Source organism: Carcharhinus amblyrhynchos, chromosome 13 (genome assembly GCF_965287045.1).
Source record: "Carcharhinus amblyrhynchos chromosome 13, sCarAmb.v2.hapA, whole genome shotgun sequence".
Classification (NCBI taxonomy): domain Eukaryota; kingdom Metazoa; phylum Chordata; class Chondrichthyes; order Carcharhiniformes; family Carcharhinidae; genus Carcharhinus; species Carcharhinus amblyrhynchos.
Genome location: NC_137336.1, coordinates 45,394,257 through 45,420,026, shown reverse-complemented (window position 1 = coordinate 45,420,026; position 25,770 = coordinate 45,394,257). Strand labels below are relative to the sequence as shown.

The window sequence follows — 25,770 nt, the reverse complement described above, 5'->3', positions numbered from 1 at the left end:
CGGCCAAACATTTTTTAACACTATTATTCTCGCTATCAGCAAGATTGAAATTTTGAAACCCAACATCTTGGCTCCTGACCTTCTGCCTCCCTGACTGATCTTGCAGATGAAGCCGCTGAATTGTATTTCGTCTTGTCATCCTAATCATTAGCAAAAGCATTGGCTGGATTTTTGCTCCCCTGTCAGTGGTTTTGAAGGCGTGGACTGTAAACTGCACAGAGTAGTCCCAACTTGTATGGAATTCTACAGGTCTTGGGGAGGTACCAGGTGGCCTGCCTGCTCTTGGGCCAATTGAGTGGCCAAATAATGTCACTTACCGGTCTCATTCCACTGACGTGGTATTTTAAGCCCTGGCAGGAGAGACCTGAAGCTTTAACTCTGTGGGCTGGTATGAGGCTAGAATCGGGGCCCCTTGGGCCCACCAGTAGCATGCCCCTTAAGGTATCCCCACTCTTTAATGCTCCCCTCAGCTACAGGAGTCCCACCATGCTTACTATCCTCGATCCTTCGCTGAGCCCTTGAGCCCAGGCTTACCTGAGCTCCTCAGCATGGTGGGGCTCCCTGCATTCCTTCCCCTGATGCTTCTGGAAATTGGCCAACAGCTCTCTTCAGATCAGACGTCGTCCCGAGATAGGGTCAAAGGTTTGCTTTAAAGCAATTAACGCGATGTCCTGTAAAATTCAGCCTCATGCATTGGCACCATGACAACAATGCTGATTCTACTCTGCTGACTATGCTGCCTATTCTGCTGACACCCTCACCCAGTGCATTACCACTAAAATTCTTCTCTGCACCTTTAGCACCTCCAGACTTGACTGCTTTGAAACAATCTCAATGTTAGCCTCATGGAAAATTATATTTCATCAGAAATTCCTGCTGGTAAATTTCAGACAATTGTTGAATTAGTTGAGATTCAAAGTGTACTGAAATCTTGGATGGGGTACAGACTTGGTTATTTAAAGTTCGGTATTTTAACAATATAAAGCAAACCAAGACTAAAGCCGGACAAAAAGGTTTGGATATTTTCCACATCTGGAGATGGACTGACAGCTGCGAGGGTTAGTAAAACACTGACAGAAGGCAACGGAAGGGAAGCTGTCATCTCTCACTGCCATGGGATGATTTGAAAGACAGGAACTGCAGTTCCCACAGCCCATCAGCGCCCCCCCTAACAGAGGGGGCCACTGCTGAAACTGCAAGGGGAAGCAGAAGGCACCATTAGATTGAGGCACATTTGAAGGGCCAGGGAAATATTTTCTTCATCTGCCGGGGCCAGACAGCAGGCCCTGGAGTTTGGAGAGTTGAAACCTCCAGCAGAGACATCACAACTGTGGGCTGAACATTGCCGCTAGGGAGCCTCTCTGTGGGCTGTTTTGAGTGTCCAGAAATGAAAGAAGGACTCTCCTGGAGCTGCTGGTTAATCATCACAATGTTACTTGTGATCACCCCATATGTTGGATGGTGGGACTGATGTGACTCCAACCTTAGAGGGAGGTGATGGCCTAGTAGTATTATCGCTAGACTACTAATCCAGAAACTGATAATGATTTTAGGACCCGGGTTCGAATCCCACCATGGCAGATGGAATTTTCAATTAAAAAAATCTGGAATTAAGAATCTATTGATGATGTGAAACCATTGTCGATTGTCAGAAAAATCCATCTGGTTCACTAATGTCCTTTAGGTAGCGAAAATTGCTGACCTACATGTGACTCCAGTGTGGTTAACTCTCAACTGCTCTCCAAGGGCAACTGGGGATTGGCAATAAATGCTGGCCAGCCGTGTCCCAAGAGTAAAAAAAGTAAACTGGAGGCGGTGGTCATTTAATCCAATTAATTGGTCGATTAACAGCCACTTTATGCCCACATTTTACCGGCACAATTCTGAACAATGTCTTGCACCCAAATTTCAAAATATTATAAGCTGCCAGCAAAGCAATAAGTGTTTGAATACTTAAAAAAAACGGCAAAGTGTATTTTATCATTTTAAATATTTATTTTCGTCTCAAAACATCTGTCAGCAGCATTCGAAAAGATAGCACAAGTTATTAAAGCTGTTTCAGATGGTATTCAGTGGTAAACAATTCAATACCTCTCGATGGAACAACATCTAACGGAAGTGTTTGTTTCGTTTTGCTCAAACTAGTTCCGCTTCCAAACGATTAATTAAGCAACCGATCTATTTACACTGACTGGCTTTGGATAACATCATGAAGTAAATGGCATCCTAGGCATATATTAAACACTGCTTCATTTTCTAACAAACTGACCGTGTGTGGGAATTACAGTAAAAGCTTACACCACTCACATTGCTGGAGTCAGCAATCTCTCATCTCCCACTTCCAATACAAGCAATACAGGTAGCAATTTTCTCAAAGACTATCTCTAAAGCTTCTTTCACAACGTAAAATATTTTCAATGCACTGGACGGTCTTCCTCCTTTGAAGACACTGAAGACACATTTACACAAGTTGGCCTTAAAGCTTACAAATAGCACATCCCATTTATCAAGCAGAAACTCAGAACATCGAAACACTGCGTGCATTTGACTTTGTACTCAATATGTAAATAGCAGGTTTTTTTTCCATTTTATCTGAAGTTTCATTCTACACATTTGATTCGAGACAGCTGTCACATAGTAACAGAAAGAACAACATCAGCTCTTAATTTTAGAAGCCATTCGTAAAAATTCACTGAAATAAATATTTACAAATTCCTGTTCCAACTATGCAAAGTCACCTTTTCTTTTGGGTATAATGGTACCGTAAACATATTCAGAATTTAGAAGTTGGAACAAGATTTCAAACCAAGAGAGAAAGAAATAATTCCAGTGATAGGAGAAAGCCAGATGTTCCGTGTCTCAGTCCTGTTCAGACGTACTTTATTTTATGACTGAATATCAGTTTGGAGAGACAAGTTTTCATGCTCCTGAAGATGGCCATTCTGTAAAACCGTGTACCTATAAAATAAAAAAAAAGAAGGTTCAGCAGATAGTAAAATACTAGTGAGATAATCTGGGCATGGTGTGCTACCTGCAATGATAATGTAATCTTTTAGCCTCCTTCAATTGGTGAAATGCTTATCCAAATAATTTCTCTAGTTGTCTCTATCTCCTCTCTGTTGTAATGTGTCTTAAAGGGATACCACATGAACATCACTGGAAAAGAAATGTGTTATTGGTCCAGGCTCAGTTCATTATTTGCTCTGAGTAGAACACACACACACACACACACACACACACACACAGCTCCTCAAGTTTTGTGCCTGGTCATAATAAATGAACTCACAGCGGGGGCGATTCTCCTGGCCCGCTGCACTGCATTTGTAGTGCAGTGGGCCGGGAGACTCAAGCAGAGGCCATTTTGTGGGCTTTCCACTGGGCGCCACGGCCTCCGCGAGTCTCCTAGCATCGGATTTCCAGCGCCATCGGCTCCATGCTGGCTTCTGCTGCACGCGGCATAATTTCTTTAAATGCACCTTTGAATCTGTTTTTAATATCATTAGCAGGTCTCTCCTGCATCGCCCCCTGCCCCCCCCCGTCAGGATTGTTTCATTCCAGCAGGGTTTACAATAACTCCCCACATGTGGCGGCCCGGCCCTGCTGGAGTGAAGGGGGGCCATTGAGGCCCCCAGAAAGGTCGGGCAACAGGGGATGGATGCCCCCCTGGGTATTGTAAACTTGGCAGTACCAGCATGGGCCCCCAGGTTTCTTTGGGGACCAACGTTCAGGCCATGGCAGGGGATGGGTCAGAGGGCCACTGCTCTGGGGATCACGGTGCTCGCCAGGGATTGAGCTGTGGGGCCACTGCGCATGTGCCAATCTTGGCGCTCACTCCTTCCTCGAAAAGAATAGCCTCAGCAAGGCTCTATGGAATTGCAGCACAACTTCTTCATTCCCTTTTCCCAGTGATTGATGTCAGGCTAACTGGTCTATAGTTCTGTTTTCTCTCTCTATCCTTTTTTTGAAAAACACTTTGGCATTTGCTATTATCCATTTCTGGAATCTATGGAACGTCCATCACCCCTGTGCTCACTCATCTGGATTGGCTCCTGGATAAGTAATACCTCAATTTTACAATTCTTGTCTTTATTTTCAAATTTCTCCAGGGCCTTTTTCTACCTATGTCACCTCCTCCAGCCCTGCAAACCTTTGCAATAACTGTGCTTCTCCAGTTCTCTTGTGTTCCCACTTTTAACTGCCTATATTTGGTAGTTGTGTCTTCAGTTGCCAAAGCCCTAAACTCAGGAGTTCCCTTGACCTCAGATAATCCCTACAGTGCAGAAGGAGTTTGTTCAGCTCATTGATTCTGCACCAACCACAATCCCACCTAGCCCAGTCTCCATACATTTACCATAGCTAGTCCCCCTGACACTAAGGAGCAATTTATTGTGCTCAATCCACCTAACCCACACATCTTTGGACTGTGGGAGGAAACCGAATCACCTAGAGTAAACCTATGCAGCCATGAGGAGAATGTGCAAACTTGAGTCATGGACAGTGATCTGAGGCCAGAATTGAACCTGGGTTCCTGGCGCTGTGAGACATCAGTGCTAACCACTGTGCCAACATGTCACCCAGTACCTCTAAGATATCCTTAAAACCTACCTCTTTAGCCAAACTTTTGGTCATTGCCCCAGTATCTCCTGCTGTGAAGGCAGTTAGCATCCTTCATAATGTAATATCCTGCCCTCTGGTATATGGCATTGGTCACCTGCTTGATGCTGACTGGGAGATCCCTAGGGATGACCCTGAGGCGTAGAAGCTGAGAGCTGTTGATACAGATAATGAGTGTCACCATATTCCATTGAGCCCCAGTCCATCTTGGGTGGCATGGTAGCTCAGTGGTAAGCACTGCTGCTTCACAGCTCCAGAGACCTGGGTTCGATTCCTGGCTTGGGTCAGTGTCTGAATGGAGTTTGCACATTCTCCTTGTGTCTGCGTAGGTTTCCTCTGGGTGCTCGGGTTTCCTCCCACAGTCCAAAGATATGTGGTTAGGTTGATTGGCCGTGCTAAAATTTCCCCTTAGTGTCCTGAGATGCATAGATTAGAGGAATTAGCAGCTAATATGTAGGGATATGGAGATAGAGCCTGGGTGGGATTGTGGTTGGTGCAGGCTCGATGGGCAAAATGGCCTCTTTCTGCACTGTAGGGTTTCTATGATTCTATCCCCAGCATTTCACAGAAACCCATGATCACTCCTGGATGGATGTAGTCTTGATAATGAGGCTCGACATCTCTATTGGTAGTGCCTTCTGTGCTCTATTGATTCCGCCCCTTCCACTCACACCTTGTCGAGGTTTCCTCGCACCCTCATGAGGCTGGTGGTCCTGTGGTTGTTGTAGGCCAGTACTGTGTTGCTGAATCTGTCTCTTTCCCACACTACTCTTGTGGAGTCAAACTCAGTACAATCCATCCATTCAGAATTGGAGCGCTCAAGATTCAAAGCCTCTCACTTCTCTAGTGCTGCCTGCAACAGCTTAACTGGACCTAGGAAGATCCTTCCAGTGAATGCCCTCCAATATGGACTCACATTGTACATTGCCTCCAAATTTCCAAACGTTGTTTAACATAATGTCAGCTGGTCTATTTGAAAACCCGACAGTAACCAAGGCATTCCAGCCACCACTCTTCAGCCACTGAGCTCTTGTCTCCTTTGAGCAGGTGAACTGCTGACACTCAATGAAACCTGTGTGCCCTCCCAGGGAAGATTTAAAAATCAATACCAAATTGCTCTGAATTGGATGCTTAATGCCCTCAATTGCCTGCTCACCGCCATCCTGCACATTCTTAATCCTGTTGCCCCCCTGCCACCCACCCCCCGCCCCCACCCCGTTGCTGGGAAACCTATTTCACGGGTGGAAAATGTTGGTGCTTCACTCTGATGCATTCCCCAACACTGTACCAGCAGCAACACCCATCCCCCAATCCCACCCACCCACCCACCCATGAGGGTAAAATCCCACCCTCGCTGTCAAATCTTGTTTGATGACACTCTTGTGAAGCACACTTTTATCACATTAAAGGTGGTAACAACAAATTGCCATTAGCACTGTTATTCTTCAGTCAGGTCGAATTATGGAATAAATTTTCAGTCTGTCACCCAGGAGATCTTTTTTACACATTAATGTCAATCCCAGTTAAACAACAGGTCGGCCAGTCTTTAAATTTACATCCAAGAATTCTTGTTGTTCCACTCTAATTAGTGCTTAATTTTGGTTGATTTGCTTTTGAACTTCCAAATCGTGTGCATTTCAAACATTTATAGGCTGCAGATATAATGAAAATAAATGACATCCAGTGTGAGCAGAATTTTGTTTCTACATTATAAGCTGATGGGAGTTCACAAGAACTTCTTATAATTTGAACTCTCTTCATTCAAATTATTTGTTAATTTGAATTGAAATGGCAAAGCCTGCCTCTTGTTCCATTTAATTAAGTTTGGATAATTCAAGCTAATTTGCTTTTTTTTAATAGGAAAATACATTTGAAATAATGAATAATAGACTATACGCATTCAGAACAGGTTAACTTTGCACGGATTGGGAAAATATTTTTCATGATGTAATTAAAAAAAAACCATTGCACAAATGGGACATCAGTTCATTTTCAATAATGCACAAAACAAGCAGACATTTAGTTATTTCTGCGAGTGCACTGCTTTGCATTCTAGTAGAATGCAAATAGTTTTTATCATGTTATTATGATGGGAAAAACACTTCTGCTATGGCCAGTTCAATTTAATATTTTAGGATTCCTCTTTGCATTTCAGTGGCAAATATCAGAATGAAATGGCTTCAGTGCCAGTATTTTTCAAGAGGAATAGTTCAGCATATCTAAGTGGCTTTAATCGCGTTGATTGCACACAGGCAGGTGTTAGCTGTCATTCATAGTAAGGGCCACAAAACTGATAGAAAGCTAATGGCCCCAACATTCACAGGGCTACATGTTCAGAGGGGTTTTGGGAAATAAAATTGCACACAATTATTTAGTACACTCAGAGGCAAAGGTATCAAAGCAGTGGTTTGAAACAATGGTCAAATCAAAAACAGAAAGATATTTTCTCAAGATGTGCTATACAACCAATGGGATACATATTAAAGTGTAGGCACCTTTGTAATAGGAATACACCTTGAGCTTTTGTGATTTGATTCAATTCTTCAAACTAGAGGTTTCTGTTCTCTCAAAATAAAAATGAAGGCAAAGCTAATTGCACTTGTTGTAGTAAAAGTTAGCATATATTAAGAATTAACTTAAAATTTGGTTGTATTATGCAATCTTCTATGTATCTCAGGTACATACATTAATGAACTATGGATTAAAATGGTATGACTTTATTATATTTTGAAAGGGCCTTAATTAGTGAGATAAGAATATTGAATGCTTAACCTTTATGCATTTTACTTATCATAAGGCAGTGGCATAGTGGTATTGTCACTGGACTGGTAATCCAGCAACGGTAATGCTCTGAGGACCTGGGTTAAGATCCCACTGCACAATAAAAATCTAGAATTAAGTCTGATGATTGAAACAATTGTCATAAAAACCCATCTGGTTTATGAATGCCCTTTAGGGAAGGAAGTTTTTACCTGGTCTAGCCTACATATGACTCCAGGTCCACAGCAAAGTGGTTGAGTCGTACATGTCCTCAGGGATGGACAATAAATATTGACCCAGCCAGCAATGTTCACATCCCATGAACTCAAAAAATATATAAATACTGGCAAAGTTGAACTATACATATTCAAAGTATTTTCCTTTTCTTCTCAGTTGCATCTTAAAAAGGGCATATCAGGAACATCGTTTACATCTATAATCTGTTGATTTTTGATTATTAAATTTCTCCAGATAAGCAAGTAGGATAAACAGGTTAGGCTGCAAGATCCAAGTAATATTAAATCAATCGTCACAGAACTCCTGTAAATAGCTGTTTGACGGAAAACTGCTTTAGAAATACCACAAGATCTTCAAATAATGGTATTGTGAAAATTGTACATTAGTAATAAACCCTCAATTTAGACATTTACCTCATTCATAAATTATGTTTACTATAAATAGTGACCAGTCAATATTTAAATCATATTCAAAGAACATTTCTACATTTAAATCATATTCGAAGAGTGCTTATGCATCTTTAAGTGTTGCTCAGTCAAGGGGTTAAATATTTTCAGAAATGCGATGCCTCGTTATAAACTAAAATCTGTAACATAAACAATAAACAACTTTTTTTTTACTTCAGGAGCTTTCAATATGGTGGCTCAAGGTCTATTTAGCATGAGGCTGTATTTGATGCAGTAAAGATACCAATCTATTATATATTGGGCCATGAAACTGCTAACAATGAAAACACTGCCTCCTACAAAGATGCAAATGTAAAAATCTTTAGATATGATTACATATTTACATAAAGTTTCTAATCAATTGTTGCAACAATACTGATCAAGTACTCGGAGAAATCTTGAATGATGTCAATAATTTATTTGGAGCTCATATAAATCACAATCATTTAAGCTAATATTTGTGTTCCACTTGCATCACCACCCATCCCCTATATACAGGCTTCAGAATCACCAACTACTGCAATATCAATGCCAAAGAGTGAATTTGTACTGTTGGGAGGTATCAAATCTTGCAGTGCTGACTCCAATGAAGGAGAACATTTTGGACCTTACGTAGGAATGCTGGTAAGAGATTCGGTGGGAGGTCAGGTGTTTCTCATGTGTCTCGATACAGTGCAGACTCAATGGGCTAAAGGGCCTCTTCTGCACTATATGAAACTACAATTCTATGCAGATTTCAGACATCCTAATATCTACATTATGCCTTCTCTGCTCCAAATTTAGCAAAATTCAATAACTGTACTGAGCTGTTGGCACATTATATTGGCTGACTACAATGTATCACATGCCAGTGTGATTTTCCCTATCTTTACAACAACATCTTGCCTTTACATTGTGCCTCTGAATTTCAAAGCATTTCACAGGAGTAAGGTATGGTGTAGCATGAATTTTTTTGTAATAAAACTGATGAGATTATCAGTGCTTATTGTTTCTACGGAATAAATTGGACAGAGTCAACCCTGCCATGTCTGGCCCAACTCACATATGCCACAACTTCCTCTAGAGGGTGTCACAACTAAGCAGAAATCTGAAAAGAGGAAGTGCCCACTCAAAAGCCTATTAATACTGCTGTGAATGAATGGCGAACAAGTTGCTGACTATTAAATTGGAACTATTATATTCAAGATTGAATTCTACCAATTTTTCAAGTTAATTGATCCAATTAATTACTCTGAGGACTGGCATTTTACCAAACTGTTGGGGTTTTATCAGCCTCTGAATGATATCCTGCTGCATGGTGAGTCCATCAAGATGGACTGCTAGTGGCTTGATGGTAAAGGGGTGTGGGGTGGGGATGAAGAGTCTTCCTATCTGGAGGCTTTACAGCTGAAGGGGAGGTCAGCTGCTGACTACCTCTACAATAGGTAGAGCCTGAGTGCCTGGGCCCAGCTCATTCATTGGTAAAATTGCTCCAGTCATCCTGTTATCCATCTGTACCTACAGCTACAAAGATGTCAAAATCGCTTTATCCAAGCTGCTTCATCTCAACTTGCCTGATCCTCTGATGGAAGGTAATATGACTCATCCATTCCAAAGTCATTTGAAGATGTATTGGAACAAAGCATACAAACAGAATGCAGCACATTTAGACCTGCAGTCTGGCTGCCATTTTACAGGAACTCAGACAAAAAACATTTCTGAATCAGCCAAGAAACCCTGCCATTCAGAAGCTTCTCAATGAAAAGCACGGTGACTATTTAAACAATTGTGATAGTAATCTCAATCATTTAACAGGAATTAAAACTCAGTTGGATATTAATTGACTTTTGGCCCACTAAAAAAAATGTAGCTTCCTGAAACAATGAAAGAAAGAGAAAAATCATTGTCTGTGGATTATCTGCAGCAATAATGCCAAAAATGTTTGGAATCGTGTGTGCAATGTTGGATATCATACAACCAGATTGATGCCAATGTGTTGGAGAAAGTTTGAGGAAACAAATCCTGATTTTGGGAGTGCTGTTCTAAATTATGAAAAGAAACTTTTTGCTTAGACAGAAAAGAGGATTAAGAGGCAACATGACCCAGATCTTCAATATATTTGTCAGTGTATGTAACACCTTTAACCTTTTCTGAACCCTCGCATTGTATCCAGAATCTGTTTTCCCTCCAGAAGCTGTTTTCATTACCCATTTATATGGTTTACTTTAATAACTTTCTGTGGCGTTTTACTGAACAGCTTGGGTGAAAGTTGCACATAACCTCCAATCCTGCTCCGTGATCTTGTCAACTTCAATTTATTTGTTTTGAAGGATTCTCTTTGGCAAAGAAAATGTAATTGTTGATACTTAAAATCATGCTTGTCTACTCATCTTGTGAATCCTCAAGGACAACAGTTCTTTTAATATGTTACGCAGGTAGAACTGCACGATATTCCAGATTGGTCAAACACTATAAATCAACAAAGTAACCTCAATAATGATACTAATTTGCTCCTCAGATACAAATCTATAGCCTTAATCTTTCACCTATTGTGCACACATATAATGTGATCCTGGCTGCGGGAGGTCTCAAGAGCTACTTAATGCTGGCTGGACAAGTAACAGCCATCCAGCATAACATGGGCTCTGTGAAAAACTGAACACTGCTGGGGAGGCTGAGAAGAGGGTGGACAATGGGTAAAGAGTGGATGCGGGCTGGTGTTTCCAATGTGCTCCCTCATGGGGACAGCCACTGTCCAGCTGTCTCAGGGAGCTCAGGAGCCTATGAAAAAATAAATATCCATGTTAAAGCTATGCCACAAATTGGCAGCACCAACATGCACAAAACTCTGTTCACAGATGTGTCTGTTTTGTTTTGAGTCCTGACATTTCATCCCACCCTCGGCCGAGTTTGCAGCTTAAATGTAATAGCCAACCTCTACCAAATGGGTAACGTGAAATTCCAGTCAAGGTTGTTCAATTCATTTCAATTTGCTTTTTGATTGTCGATAGGCGCGCTTCTGATTCACTGCACATTTGGCAACTGAAATATCATGTAGGTGCTTGATGATGTTGGGATGCACCTCTGATATCTCGCACAATTTTTCACACTTCTGGGTCGGGCACACATCTGAACTTTATATGTAAAGTTCTGCTATGTATTCATTCATTTTTACTTCAACTCGTTTATGTATATTACATATGCATGATCTAAATGTTCTATTCAATACATATACCGGCTGGAATGTTACATGATGGAATGTTACATTTATGTTACACACTCGAAGACGGCCTCAACCGGGATCTTGGGTTCATGTCACACTATCTATAACCCCATGACTTGCCTGGGCTTGCAACATCTCACTTACTGTCCTGTCTGGAGACAATACACATCTCTTTAACCTATGCTTAATGCTACCTCCACTCACATTGTCTGCACCTTTAAGACTTGATTAGCTGATTAGCTGTAAAGACTCACATTCTAATCAATATTCTGTAAACTGAATGAGTGCATTTATATGCCCTGTTTGTGATCAAAACTCCCCATTCACCCGACGAAGGAGCAGCGCTCTGAAAGCTAGTGGCGCTTACTACCAAATAAACCTATCGGACTTTAACCTGATATTGTGAGACTTCTTATTGTGTTTACCCCAGTCCAACGTCAGCATCTCCGCATTATGGAAGGTCATTCATGCCAGCAGAATTTTTTCATCCTGCTGCAGTGAGCGGAAATTTGGTTGGGCGCTTTATTCCCTGATCTCCCTGCAGTGGGAGTGTGGCGTGAACGGCAGGTGAGATCATACCTTTTATCCCTTGCTTCCTTGCTTCCTATCATGTTCTAGGCATTTATTAACATTCAATCCTAAATAACCAAGGCCCCCATCTTGGAATAGTAGTTCTCAATGATTCTGCTCTGAGACCCCTCCTTCCCATGTTATAAAAATTTCACAGCCCCCACCGCACCCCCCGCCTCCAGACCAAAGGTATTTTTTTCTGCATAAACATCATTATACAATTAACCTTATACATTTATTATTTTTGTTTTAATTACTTAACGTGGAAGTTATTGCTGGTGATGAGCAACAGTTCTCATGCTGACTTTCAGATCTCATGTCACGTGGATTCCTTCCCCAATTAAAGCGCATTTTCCAAAAAAAAACGAACCTAAAGGTATTGTAATATGGCTACAACTTCAACTGATTAGGTATGTTAAGTTCTTCCCCCAACTCATTGTCCCTTCCTGCAAATCCCTAAACATCTGACTGTCAGCATGAGGTGCTTGAGGATACTTTGTTAGATGATTAGCATCCTAACATCCTCAAAGCAGGTAACTTCACCTCTCCTCACCATATCATTTGGTGGAGGGAAGTGTGTTTTGTTTTATATATTCTCTGGTTTATTTTTTTAACACCATTGCATGGACACCAAGAAGGCGATGAATCTCCGGTTGAGAATCTCTGTCCCGGACCACATTCATACACAAATGTGAGTCACAAAATCACCTTATCCTTGCAATTGTGTATAAGAACATAAGAACATAAGAAATAGGAGCAGGATTAGGCCATCTAGCCCTTCGAGCCTGCCCCGCCATTCAATAAGATCACGGCTGATCTGAAATGGATCAGTTCCACTTTCCCACTTTCTCCCCATAACCCTTAATTCCCTTGCCTATCAGAAACCTATCTATCCGTGACTTAAATATATTCAATGAAGTAGCCTCCACCACTTCAATGGGCAGAGAATTCTAGAGATTCACCACCCTTTGAGTGAAGAAGTTCCTCCTCAACTCCGTTCTAAACTGCCCTCCCCCGCTTATTTTGAGGCTGTGCCCTCTAGTTCTGTTTTCCTTTCTAAGCGGGAAGAATCTTTCGACCTCTACCCTACCTAGCCCCTTCATTATCTTATATGTCTCTATAAGATCCCCCCTCAGCCTTCTAAACTCTAACGAGTACAGACCCAGTCTATTCAATTTCTCCTCATAAGCTAACCCCCTTATCTCCGGTATCAACCTGGTGAACCATGAACCCAAATCATTGGCTTGAGAGCTTGCTAAGCTTTTAGTGCTCAATGCACAACAAATTTGATCGTATAATTGCTTTTAGCTCCTGACTTATACCTGTAAAGCTTTCAGTCTGGTATTCAATAGTTAGATAGTATCATGCCAGATTACATTTTAAGTTTAAAATATCAAGCTAATGTATTTTACAAAAGATGAACAAGCAAGTAAGAAACAATTCTATAATGCAGTTATATATTTATAGCAAACAGCAATCCACCTAACTCCTTCAGTAAACAAAATAATACGATTGCAAATCTCGGAGCTAAGCTGAGTCTCTTCAAAAATTTAAACACGTTTCCCTCCTTTTTTCCAGGAACTTCATGCTAGCTGCTTTTTCTCTCTGCAATGTCAAACAACTTGGTTGCTTCCCTGATATTTCAATCTGATTTTGTTGTAGGATCTCTGCAGTTAGTTTCACAATTATCGTTTACATAAGTCAAGTGCTTTCAAGTGTTTGTGGTTTGTGGTTTTTGAAACTTTGAACATCCTGGATGATTGATATATTTATTAGCTTATCCAAACTTTCATTTCAAGCATAGAGCAAAGTGATTAAAGGATTTCACTTTTTCAAAGCTTTTTTTCAAATATACAGCTTTACATTGTGGTATTCATTGGTTCTAGAAAGTGCACAGTGAATGGGTACATATATGTCAGAGGGCATAGAGGGCCTGAAAGGGTGGATGGAAGGGCAAAGCATAATAAAGGGGGCATGAAGGGCTTGAAGGGATGGGTGGAAGGGCAAAGCCTGGCATAGGGGGCATCAGGGGCCTGAAGGTGTTGGTGGGAATGGAGGGGTTAATTTGGCATTTTGAACATACCTTTCAAATGGCCCTCTCATGCACACTAGGGTTCATGACTCCTGTAAGGAGCCATGAACCATGACTCTAGGAGTGAGAGATACCTACCTCTACAATGGAGCTGGTCAGGTAATGAGTGCTGAATAAGTGCTTCTGAAAGACACTCCCAAAAATTGCACATGTCAGGAATGGGGTCAGGAATCCTGGAACTGTGACCCACTCACTGTTTTTAAAGGGCTTCCAAGTCAAACTGACTCATTGGAAGTCTGAGCTATGGCCTCCTGAGTCAACCTGACCTGGTAATAATCAAATTTTGCTGAGATCTGGAATTGTTAAACTCTTTTCTCTTGAATTGTAGGTATAGGCTGACAATTAGCTCACATTTCAGCATTGTGCACGGCATCTTCCCTAAATCTACTCACAGGACTTGAAAATAACCATACTCTTGATACTAAAAGAATGTTAAGTATGAAGTTTTTGGGTAAGTCTTTCAGCTGACATTTATTTCTCCTCAGTGTCACTCCATATGGGATGATTACAACTATGGCTCGTTACAGATCTTTGACATCTTTGCAGTGAACTGTGTCTTCTATTGTGAGTGAATCACTTCGACGTTCTGGTCCATATGCAGAAGAGGCAACTCCATGTCTATATATTTGTTGTGAGTGCTTTTCATTTTCTCTTGACTTGCTAGAAATTTGTCTTGGACTGATGATAACTCGGAGGAGTTGTCCTGCTTTCCAACCATGATGTCCTTTGGGGATGGTAATCATGTAGCTTGTGGTATTGCTCATAGATGTAACATTACTACTTGAAAGTCTTGATTGGTCTCCTTACATTTCAAAATCAGTGACTTCACCATCCACACCATCCTTTTTGCTAGTTTGTTTGACAGCGTGGGGATGATATACTGTGACTCACAGTGCACTTTGCACACTCTTGGAATGACTTATTGGTATACTGTGGACCATTATCCAATACTATCTCTTCTGGAGGACCAAAAAGACTGAAAGTTTCACACAATGGGGGGATTTTCCCGTCCCACCCACCACAGGAATTGTAGGATGGATGGACTATATAAAGACTGATCTTGGGTGGGATTTTCTGGTTTTGGGACGAGCACTGCCAGAAAATCCCATCCAACGTGTTTGCTACCGATTCACTTGTTGTATCTCTCACCTGCCGAATATTAGAAATCTGAAAAATGAGTTGATAATAAGTAAAAGGTCATCACCTCTAAGAGTAAATTAGTCAGTCACTATCCTTGACGATGGATGTAATGGAACATCATGAGGATAGAATGGCTCTTTGTGTTGAGTTGCTCCAGACATGTATCACACATTCTCACTGTCCGGTCTATGCTGTTATTGATCCTTGGCCAGCAAAGTGTCCCACTTGCAAGTTGCCTTGAGCCTGCAATGCCCATATGATCCAAATGTAGTTGGGTAAGGATATCCTGATGAAATTTTTTAGGCATCAAAACCTCTTAAATGCTTGAAACGTTTAACTTAACATAGTATGGCCAAAACATTCAAAGGTTTGTGGAATTCTCTTTATTGTATCTGACCACTCATTTACAATGAGCTGTCATAATGCTCTGATGGCAGAATCTCTGGAAGTCTCTCTCTAGAACACGATATGTTTTTTCTATTACGATCACATTAGGTCTGTGTTGTATGTATCTTCTAGTTCTACATCAACTTTATCCACCTGCGCATCCAATGGTATAACTTGAGTGAGGGTTACCTACTCAATGTGTCAGACCTTACCATGAGGTTTATACTTTCCACTGGAACCTCTGCATTTTTATGAAGAATCTTTGGAGTAGCAGTAATGCACTTGTGAATGCCTTTTGCCAAATTATTTCTCATAGCTTGCAATCAGTCTTGGCAACAAAGTGTTTGTCAAATAAGTACTTATGGAATCTCCACATCTCTGACCATTAATGCCAATGTTTCTCATTTGATGTTTGAATAGTTCATCCGAGTAGGTGACAAACACCTAGAGTTGAACCTAATTGGTCTGACTTCCTGCGACAGAGATGATCTGAGACATTTTGTGAATCATCTACATCATATGTAGTTTATCTTGGGTTGTAGTATCATCATCATACTTCAGCAGAAAGCGACTGCTTTAACAAACTGGATGCATGTGGATGATTTTCATGCCACAAGAATGGCAAATCTTTCTTGAGAAATTCATGCAGTGATGATGCTTTCTCAGGAAATTCGGGATATATGGCGCTAAATTAAACAGACCAAATGCCTCTATAAATCTTCTTTGCCTAGAGGAGTAGGCATTGATTGTATATCTTCAATTTTAAAAGGAGTGGTCATTGTTGGAGTACTGGACCAAAATCCCAAATTATATTAGGAAGCCAGACTAGGTCCCAACAATTTTTTCCTTTTTGCAAAAACATGAGGAAAAGGTCCTGCTGGTCCACTGCTGTCAACAACACAGAAGACTTGTAATGACCGTGCAAAACATTCATATCTCCACTTCGAAGTTAATACTCACACGTGGTAGATTGGTGAACTATTAGGTGTAGTGAGTCTAGCTCTTGTTGGCTGTAACATTCTGACAAAACACTGCTTTTTTCATCCAATACTGTTCTAATACAAAACTGCATTCAACTCCTCACTGAGTTGTGGAGCGGTTTATGAATCTGGTCCTAAACCTCACTGTTGCTGCTTCTTCCAGCTGCATACAACATTGTTCAGGGTTTTTTGGCTTTTCCCATTGTCCATGGTGTAGTATTTGCTACCACTAAATCAAACATTTTTGCTAACATATTGTGCACCTGCATTGTTGTTGCCGCCATATTATTTACTATTGCTACCTTATTGTCATTAGCTCTTGTGCAAACATGCCAGATGCTAATTAAAGGTAAACTACATAAAGGTTTTTTTATTGAAGAATAACAAGAGTCAGGATATCTCCTCTATATACATACATGTCATTCGTGTACGCTTAAACTGGACCAGCTGACGGGCAATATGACAGCTCAGTGACTATCACAGTTTGCTGTGCAGATACATGGATTTGGGCCAGTGTCTGTGGGAGTTTGCACATTCTCCCCGTGCTTGCGTGGGTTTTCTCCAGGTGCTCCAGTTTCCTCCCACACCCCAAAAACATGCTCTTAGGCATATTGGTGTTAACAAATTGTCCCTAAATTAGTCTTCCCTCAATCTGGTTATGGTTCCTTTATTGTGGAGTCCAATAGGCGTAGACAAAGGTCATAGGGAGAAGAAGGCACTCACAATGTTAAAACGGTGGTGCGGGCTCATTGGGCCGAAGAGCCTGTTTCCCGTGCTGTGTTGTTCTTTGTTCTTTGTATGCTACACCAATTGCTTGCATTACCTCCTCTGGATGATATATACCCAACTATTTACATATTCAGTAGCATATTAATCAGCATTATCTCCAATTATCTGCAGCATTATCTCATGTACAAACTCTGTGGCCTGGGGCTTGGCTTCTCCCTTTGCGACTGGACCTTAGTCTTCCTAACTCACAGGCCTTAATCAGTCAGGATAGTCAATGACACCTCCTCTATGATCATCCTCAACACTGGTGCCCTACACGGCTGTGTCCTCAGCCCCTTACTGTACTCTTTGTACATCTAATGATTGTGTGGCCAAATTCCACTCCAACTCCATTTTCAAGTTTGCTGATGACAACACCATAGTGGGTCGAGTCTCAAACAATGATGAGACAGAGTACAGGAAAGAGATAGAAATCTAGGGTGGCATGGTGGTACAGCAGTTAGCATAGCTACCTCACAGTGCAAAGGACACGAGTTCAATTCCGGCCTTGGGTAACTGTCTGTGTGGAGTTTGCATGTTCTCCCTGAGTTTGCGTGAGGTTCCTCCCACACTCCAAAGATGTGTGGGTAAGATTGATTGGCCATGATCAATTGACCCTTAGTGCCAGGGGAATTAACAGGGGTGTTACGTGGGGTGATGGGGATAGGATCTGGGCGGCATTATTGTCTGTGCAGGCTCAATGGGCTGAAGGGCCTTCTTCTGCACTGTGGGGTTCTATGATTTTATGATTATAACCTAGGGAAACGGGAATAGTGAGATGACAGTAATCTCCTTCAGAATGTCAATAAAATGAAGGAGATAGTCATCAACTTCAGGAAGCATAGTGGAGGACATGTCCCTATCTACATCAATGGGGATGAAGTGGAAATAGTCAAGAGCTTCAGGTTTCTAGGTGTCCAGATCACCAACAACCTGTCCGGGTTCCTCCATGCCGGAAAGCCCACCAACGCTTCTCCTTTCTCAGGAAGCTAAGGAAATTCAGCATGTCTGCTATGACTCTCAACAATTTTTACAGATGCACCATAGAAAGAATCCTTTCTGGATGTATCACAGCTTGGTATGGCTCCTGCTCTGACCAAGACTGCAAGAAATTGCAAAGGGTTGTGAACTTAGCCCAGTCCATTACTCAAACCAGCCTCCCATCCACTGACTCCATCTACATTGCCTACCGCCTTGGAAAAGCAGCCAGCATAATCAAGAATCATGCGTACCCTGGACATCCTCTCTTCCACCTTCTTCCATCGGGAAAAGATACAAAAGTCTGAGGTCACATACCAACCTACTCAAGAACAGCTTCTTCCCTGCTGCTATCAGGCTTTTAAAACTCATAGAGTCCTACAGTGCAGAAGGAGACCGTTCGGTCCACCAAATCTGCACCGATCACAATCCCACCCAGGTCCTATCCCCATAACCCCATACACTTACCCTAGTTAGGCCCCCTGACATAAGGGGAAATTTAGCATGACCACCTAACCGACACATCATTGGACTGTGGGAGGAAACTGGAGCACCTGGAGGAAACCCGCACAGACATGGGGAGAACATGCAAACTCCACACAGACACAATGATCCAAGCCGAGAATCGGACCCAAGCTCCTGGCACTGTGAGGCAGCAGTGCTAACCACTGTGCCACTGTACTGTTCCTTTTGAACTGACCCATCTAACATTAAGTTGATCTTTCTCTCCACCCTATCGATGACTGTAACACTACATTCTGTTCTTTCCTTCTCCCCTAACTACTCTATGAATGGTATGTTTGTCTGTAGAGCTCATTGGAAACAATACTTCTCACTGTATCCCAAAACATGTGACAATAATAAATCTAATCAAATCAAATCAAACTAAAGCACCAACACTTAGCTCTAGAATACACCAATTTCTCACTTCAATAAAGTTGCCAGCTTTCCAGCAGCTATTGAAGTTGAAAAGAAAATGGCAATGTGGCTTACGGCCTCCTGATCATATTTGGAATTCCTACCTGCCTGCTTGGGTCAGATGGTCTGCCAGTCACCTCAGTTAAAGGTGGAAATTGATGAATTGGTGTAGGCTTGGGTCAAGAAGCAGATTTTTCAGAAGTTATTCCCCCCCCCCCCGCCCCCCCAGCCCCAACCTGATCTAAACCTGTCCAGTGTTTTAGGTGAAGATTCCCACTTCTGTATCAGATTTAACTTCAAATTCACTCGCTCTAATTATCAATTTATTCATTTGACAGTACAACAATAAAATTGTTACTATAATAAATAAAGCTGAACTGTACCAGTCTGCTGGCCCCTCTAGAAGCTATGTATGGCAGCCTACATGCACAGGCAGGGGAGAAGAACGGTCACTGATTTTATTTGTAAAGATAGTCATGAGACAGAAAAGTGAAGGCTCAAAGCAACAGATCTTGCAAAGGTTCACAACTGATCTTGAGCTCTTTCTACAAGGCCAGTTTGCAGAGGGTCTTACCAATTGGGGAACAGCAGAGAGAGGCTTCGGAACAGTCTTCTCTCTTCTTCTCTGGTGAGGTCCTTCTCCAGCAGTTTAAAATGAACAAGATGATTCAGGCACAACGTTGATGATTCTGCTCCCTGCTGCAGGGTTAATCCATCTGCTTCCTAACTGCACAGCACAATTGTCTCTCTTGCAATTAAGGACCCAACTTGTTCAAAACCCCCCATGCTGCTACGATGGCCTGGTGGTATTTTCACTAGACTATTAATCCAGAAACTAGCTAATGTTCTTGGACCAAGATTTCAATCCCACCATGGCAGATGTTGGAATTTGAATTCAATAAAAAAAAATCTGGGGTTAAGAATCCACTGATGACCATGGAAACCATTGTCGCTTGTTGGAAAAACTCATCTGGTTGATGAATATCCTTTAGGGAAGGAAATCTGCCATCCTTACCTGGTTGGGCCTACATGTGACTGCACAGCCACAGTAGTGTGGTTGACTCTTAAATGCCCTCGGGCAAATCGGGATGGGTAATAAATGCTGGCCAGCCAGGTATGCCCACGTCCCATGAATGAATGAAAAAACAGATTAGAAATCAAGAATTGGACCCAACTCCTATTCCCTATCTCTGATAGGAAAATCTGGTCCCTTGTGCACCTTTGTAAAACTTTGATTTGATTTGATTTGATTTGATTAATTATCGTCACATGTATTAACATACTGTGAAAAGTATTGTCTCTTGCGCGCCAAACACAGAGAAGGAAATGAGAGAGTGCAGAATGTAGTATTACAGTCATAGCTAGGGTGTAGAAAAAGATCAACTTACTGCAAGGTAAGTTCATTCAAAAGACAGCAACAGGAAAGAAACTGTATCTTTTTCCCAAAGGAAGAAGGTGAAAGAGAGAATGTCTGGGGTGCATGGGGTCTTTAATTATGCTGTCTACTTTGCTGAGGCAGCAGGAAGTGTAGACAGAGTCAATGGTGGGGGGGAGGTTGGTTTGTGTGATCGATTAGGCTACAATCATGACCTTTTATAGTTTCTTGCGGTCTTGGACAGAGCAGAAGCCATACCAAGCTGTGATAGAACCAGAAAGAATGCTTTCTATCGTGCATTTGTAAAAGTTGGTGAGAGTTGTAGCTGACATGCCAAATTTCCTTAGTCTTCTGAGAAAGTAGAGGTGTTGGTGGGCTTTCTTAACTATGGTGTCGACCTGGGGGATCCAGGACAGGTTGTTGGTGATCTGGACATCTAAAAACTTGAAATTCTGGACCCTTTCTACTTCATCCCCATTGATGTTGTGAGGGCATGTTCTCCTTCACGCTTCCTGAAGTCGATACCAATCTTCATTTTGTTGACATTGAGGGCAAGATTATTGTTGCCGCTCCAGTTCACCAGATTCTCTGTCTCATTCCTATACTCTGTCTCGTCATTGTTTGAGATCCGAACCACTACGACGGTGTCGTCAGCAAACTTGAAAATCGAATTGGACAGGAATTTGGCCACACAATCATAGGTATATAAGGACTATAGTTGGGGCCAAGAACACAGCCTTGTGGGGCACTGGTGTTGAGGATGATCGTGGCTATCCTTACTGATTGTGTTCTGTGAATTAAGAAGTTCAGGATCCAATCGCTGAGGGAGGAGCTGAGGCCCAGGCCACGGATTTTGGGGATGAGTTTCGTGGGAATAATGGTGTTGAAGGCTGAGCTATAGTCAATAAATAGAGTCTGACAGAGGTGTCCTTGTTATCTAGGTGTTACAGGGTTGAGTGCAAGGCCAGGGAGATGGTATCTGCTGTGGACCTGTTGCAGCATGGGATTTTGCAGAGTTGTGCAAGAAAACTTCAGAATATTGCAAGCCAACTACTTAAAAATGTGCCTCCAGTTGCAATAATGCTGATTTTGTAAGGCTCGCAGTAAGATGCTGACAGAGCTGTGGAAATGGTGTCAGTGTGAAATATTGATAATCGGCATGACAAGATCCAATCTGCAACAAATCTTTCAGAATTGTTTCACTTAAGCTATCAAAAAAAGTTTAAACTATATATTTCAATTAAGACTAGTAACTTTGCAAGATGATGGACAAGCAAGATGTGAATCGTACAGCAGTGCTTTCAATATCACAGCTTGAATTCACCTACAAAACAGTCAGTACAACCACATGCAGTTTCCAGTGTACACTGCAATAGAAAGCCATTAAAATCACAGGAAAGGAATAGGTGGTAGAGAAATTGATAGGATAAAAATAGATAAAGAGCAGGTTCTGAAATGACTGGCAGCACTCACATTGGATATAACACCCAGTCTGGACAAGATGCATTGTAAAGAAAGAAAGGGTGAAAATTGCAGAGGCTATGTCCACAAGTTTCCTATCTTTCTTCAATATGGGAGTGGTATCAGAGGGCTGGAAGATAATGTGAACATGCAAACATATGAATTAGGAGCAGGCGTAGGCCACTCAGCCTTTCAAGCCTGCTCCGCTATTCATTAAGACCATGGTTGATCTGATTGTAACCACAACCCCACATTCCTGTCTTTGACAAAAGGTCCAGCTTTGACAAACAGTCATCTGGACTTGAAACGTCAGCTCTTTTCTCTCCTTATACTGGCAGACCTGCTGAGATTTTCCAGCATTTTCTCTTTTGGTTTCAGATTCCAGCATCCACAGTAATTTGCTTTTACCCACATTCCTGTTTACTTGATAATCATTTACCCCCTCGTTAATCAAGAATCTATCTAGAACTGCCTTAAAAATATTCAAAGACTCTGCTTCCACTGCCTTTTGAAGAAGAGAGTTCCAAATCCTTGGAGAAAATGTTTCTCTTCATCTCTGTCTTAAATGAGGGACCTCCAGTTCTTGATTCTCCCACAAGAAGAAACATCCTCTCCACATTAATCTTGTCAATACCTCTCAGGATCTTAAAGGTTTAGATCACATCACATCTTGCTCTTCTAAACTCGAGTGAATACAAGCTTAACCTTTCCAATGTTTCCTCATAAGACAACTGTTCCATTCCTGGTATCAGTGCACTAAACCTTCTCTGAGCTGTTTCTAATGCATTTATATATTTCCTTAAAAAGGAGGCCAGTTCTGTACACAATACTCCAGATGTGGTGTCACCAATGCCTTCTACAACTGAAGCACAACATCCCTAATTTTTTAATCAATTCTCCTCACAATAAACAATAACATTCTATTAGTTTTCCTGGTTATTCGCTATACTTGTATATTGTCTTTTGTGATTCATGCACTAGGCCATCCAGATTCCTTTTAATCGCAGATATTTCAAATATTCCATCCCGATTCAAAAAAGTGGAGGGGGATAAAGAAGGCAACTACAGGCCAGTCGTTGGTGATAGAGGCATTAGTTTAGAGATATCTGGCGCAATTTTATCAGCTCAATGCGCTGATCGACCAGTGTGGTGAGTGGGAAGACAGTGTTGGAAGCCAAAAATCTGATTTTCACAGAGCACGTAAAATAGTACATCGCTTATTGACAATGAGGTTGATGGGGCAATGGTTGCATGGAAATGGAATTGGCTAAGTGACAAAAAACAGAGAAATGGTAAGCACTTTTTTCATTCTGCAGGGAAGTATAGAGTGACATCTCTCAGGGATTGATGTTGGACTACTACTTTTAATATGCATCAAAGGTCTGAAATGCGGGATACAAGGGCATAATTTCAAAACTTGCAGATGACAGAAAGCTCAGATATTTATTAAGCATTGAAGAAGAAAGTAAGACTCTTCAGCAATCACACAATAGAATAGTGCAATGGGCAGGCACATGGCAGATGAAATTTGACACAAAGATATGTGTCAAATGATTCATTTTGGTTAGAGGAATGAAAACAGAAATATGATATAGTTGATATATTTTTAAAGGGAGTGCAGGAACAGAGAACCAGGAGGTAAAAGTAGGTATATAAGATGGTTGGACAAGTTGAGAAGTTTAATTACAAAGGCAGATGTGATCTATGGCTTTGTAGATAGTATATAGAGTGCAAAAGTCATTCTAAACTTCATAGAACATGATTAGGCTCCAATTGGGGCATTATGCCCAATTAGCTGCACCACTCTTGAAGTATGTTTCAAAACCTTGAAGGGGCTGTGTTACAATCCCAGTTGGTGTTACTATTGGATCAGAAGATCCCAGAATGGAACCCTGGCTCAAAAGATTGTAACATTTACTTTTCTTTCAGAAAACGTGGAGGAACTGAGTCACAGGACTAATTAATTTTGACAACAAGAAAAGAAAACATTGATTAAATTTTAAAAGTTTGATTGTGATGGAATACACCTTACTCCCCTCTTAGTTTCACAAATGTGTAGTTTACAAAGATAACACCTCACTCTGAAACCAAATGGCTGATGTCACTCAACTGACCTTTCATGGATTTCTGTAATAATGCCCCCCCCCACCGATGATTGTCACTAGGTTTCTAAACTCTACTTCCAAAAAGACATACTTTAAATTCTTTGTACAAACAATGTTTTCCCTCAGCTCTTTGCATTAAGAATCTGCTCTAGATTTTGCAAATTATCATTTCAAACAAAGCTTCCACTCGACTTTTAACAGAGAATCCAGGTTTTCTACCTCTCATTTTAGGTTTCCTTTGTCTTAGATGCTTTTACAAGACCTCAAGTACTCAGTTCCCAACAGAATAATATTGCGTCAACCATTGGAAATAAGGACACAAAACCTTACAATTGCTAATCTCATCAGCTCTTCTTAGAACAAAGAACAGTACAACACAGGAAACAGGCCCTTCGGCCCTCCAAGCCTGTGCCACTCATTGGTCCAACTAGACCATTCATTTGTATCCCTCCATTCCCAGTCTGCTCATGTGACTATCCAGGTAAGTCTTAAACGATGCCAGCGTATCTGCCTCCATCACCCTATTTGGCAGTTCATTCCAGGCCCCTCTGCATAAAAAGGTTTCCAAGGTCTGACTTTAACTTCCATAAACAGTATCCTGTTCCCAACGGCAGTCTCTCTTTTTGTTCCTTTAACTTCAGAGTTCTTGGACGCTTTTCTTCAGTTCTTTAGATTCCTTAATTAGCTGTTCTTTAAATTTCTTGCACTTGTTTTCAAACCATTACTCAATTGTATGGCTTTTCCTTTGGCAAAACTGAGAAAGATGTTCCCTCTCTAGCCTTCTATAACCAACTACTAATGATTTCAATTAAAACCACATTCAAAAAGCATTCGTACCCAAAGGTGCTGCTGCTTACAAAGCAATAGCTTTACTCTTCTCCTTACTTTTCATGCTGTACTTCCAACTCTACTTCCAAAAAGACATACTTTAAAATCTTTGTTCAAACAATGTTTGAAGAGATACAGTTGCAATAAAGATACTAATGTCACCACAAATGTCACCAGAGCGGGTCTCTGCTGTATTTGAAATAATTTGCAATGTCTAAGCAGAATGGAAACACAGTTTTATCTGAAACCAACCCTCAGATGCAAACACCTTTGTCTAATATAATCTAACTATAGGTTTACTCTGCCTTACACTGAAAAACTAAATTAACCCCACTTAAATCTATAGCTTATTTCTAATATTTAAAAATACTAATATAAAGTCACATTTAACCAGCTCTGTTTTCCTGACAGCTGCACAGGAAATTTATTAGTTTGGTATGCTGGGTAAGAGAATTCAGTAGAGAGACTGAAGAAATGGGTTATTCTCCTTAGAGCAGAGAGGTTAACTAGAGGTGTTCAAAGTCTAGAAAGGTTTTGATAGCGTGCATAAAGAGAAACTGTTGCAAATGAGTCAGCATCCAGATTACGTAGATTTAAGATAATTGGCAGAACAGCCAGAGATAACATGAGAGAAAATAAAAGTAAATAGGAAACCTTTATGAACTGGAATGAATCACCCACAATGGTGGTAGAAGAAGATTTGATACTAACTTTCAAAATGGAATTGGACAAGTACTTGAAGACAAATCTTTGCAGGGTTTTGGGGAGAGAGGAAGAGAGTGGGACTGATTGGAAAGCTCTCTCAAAGAGCAAGAACAAGCACAATAAGCTGAATAGCTTCCCTGTGTTGTGAATTATTTCTATCTATTGGTCATACTTATAGGGCGCGGTTTTCCATGCAACCCACTA

The 25,770-nt window shown here is 41.3% G+C and overlaps 1 protein-coding gene across 1 annotated transcript in view; it reads right to left on the bottom strand.

The window, feature by feature from the left end:
• Nucleotides 1-2,046: 2,046 nt before the first annotated feature.
• The window catches only part of htr4 (5-hydroxytryptamine receptor 4), a 165,677-nt gene continuing 141,953 nt past the window's right edge, over nucleotides 2,047-25,770 (bottom strand). Inside the window, exon 9 of the mRNA XM_080201107.1 lies at nucleotides 2,047-2,958. The gene's annotated coding sequence lies outside the window, so the exon portion shown is untranslated. The remainder of the gene's footprint in view (nucleotides 2,959-25,770) is intronic.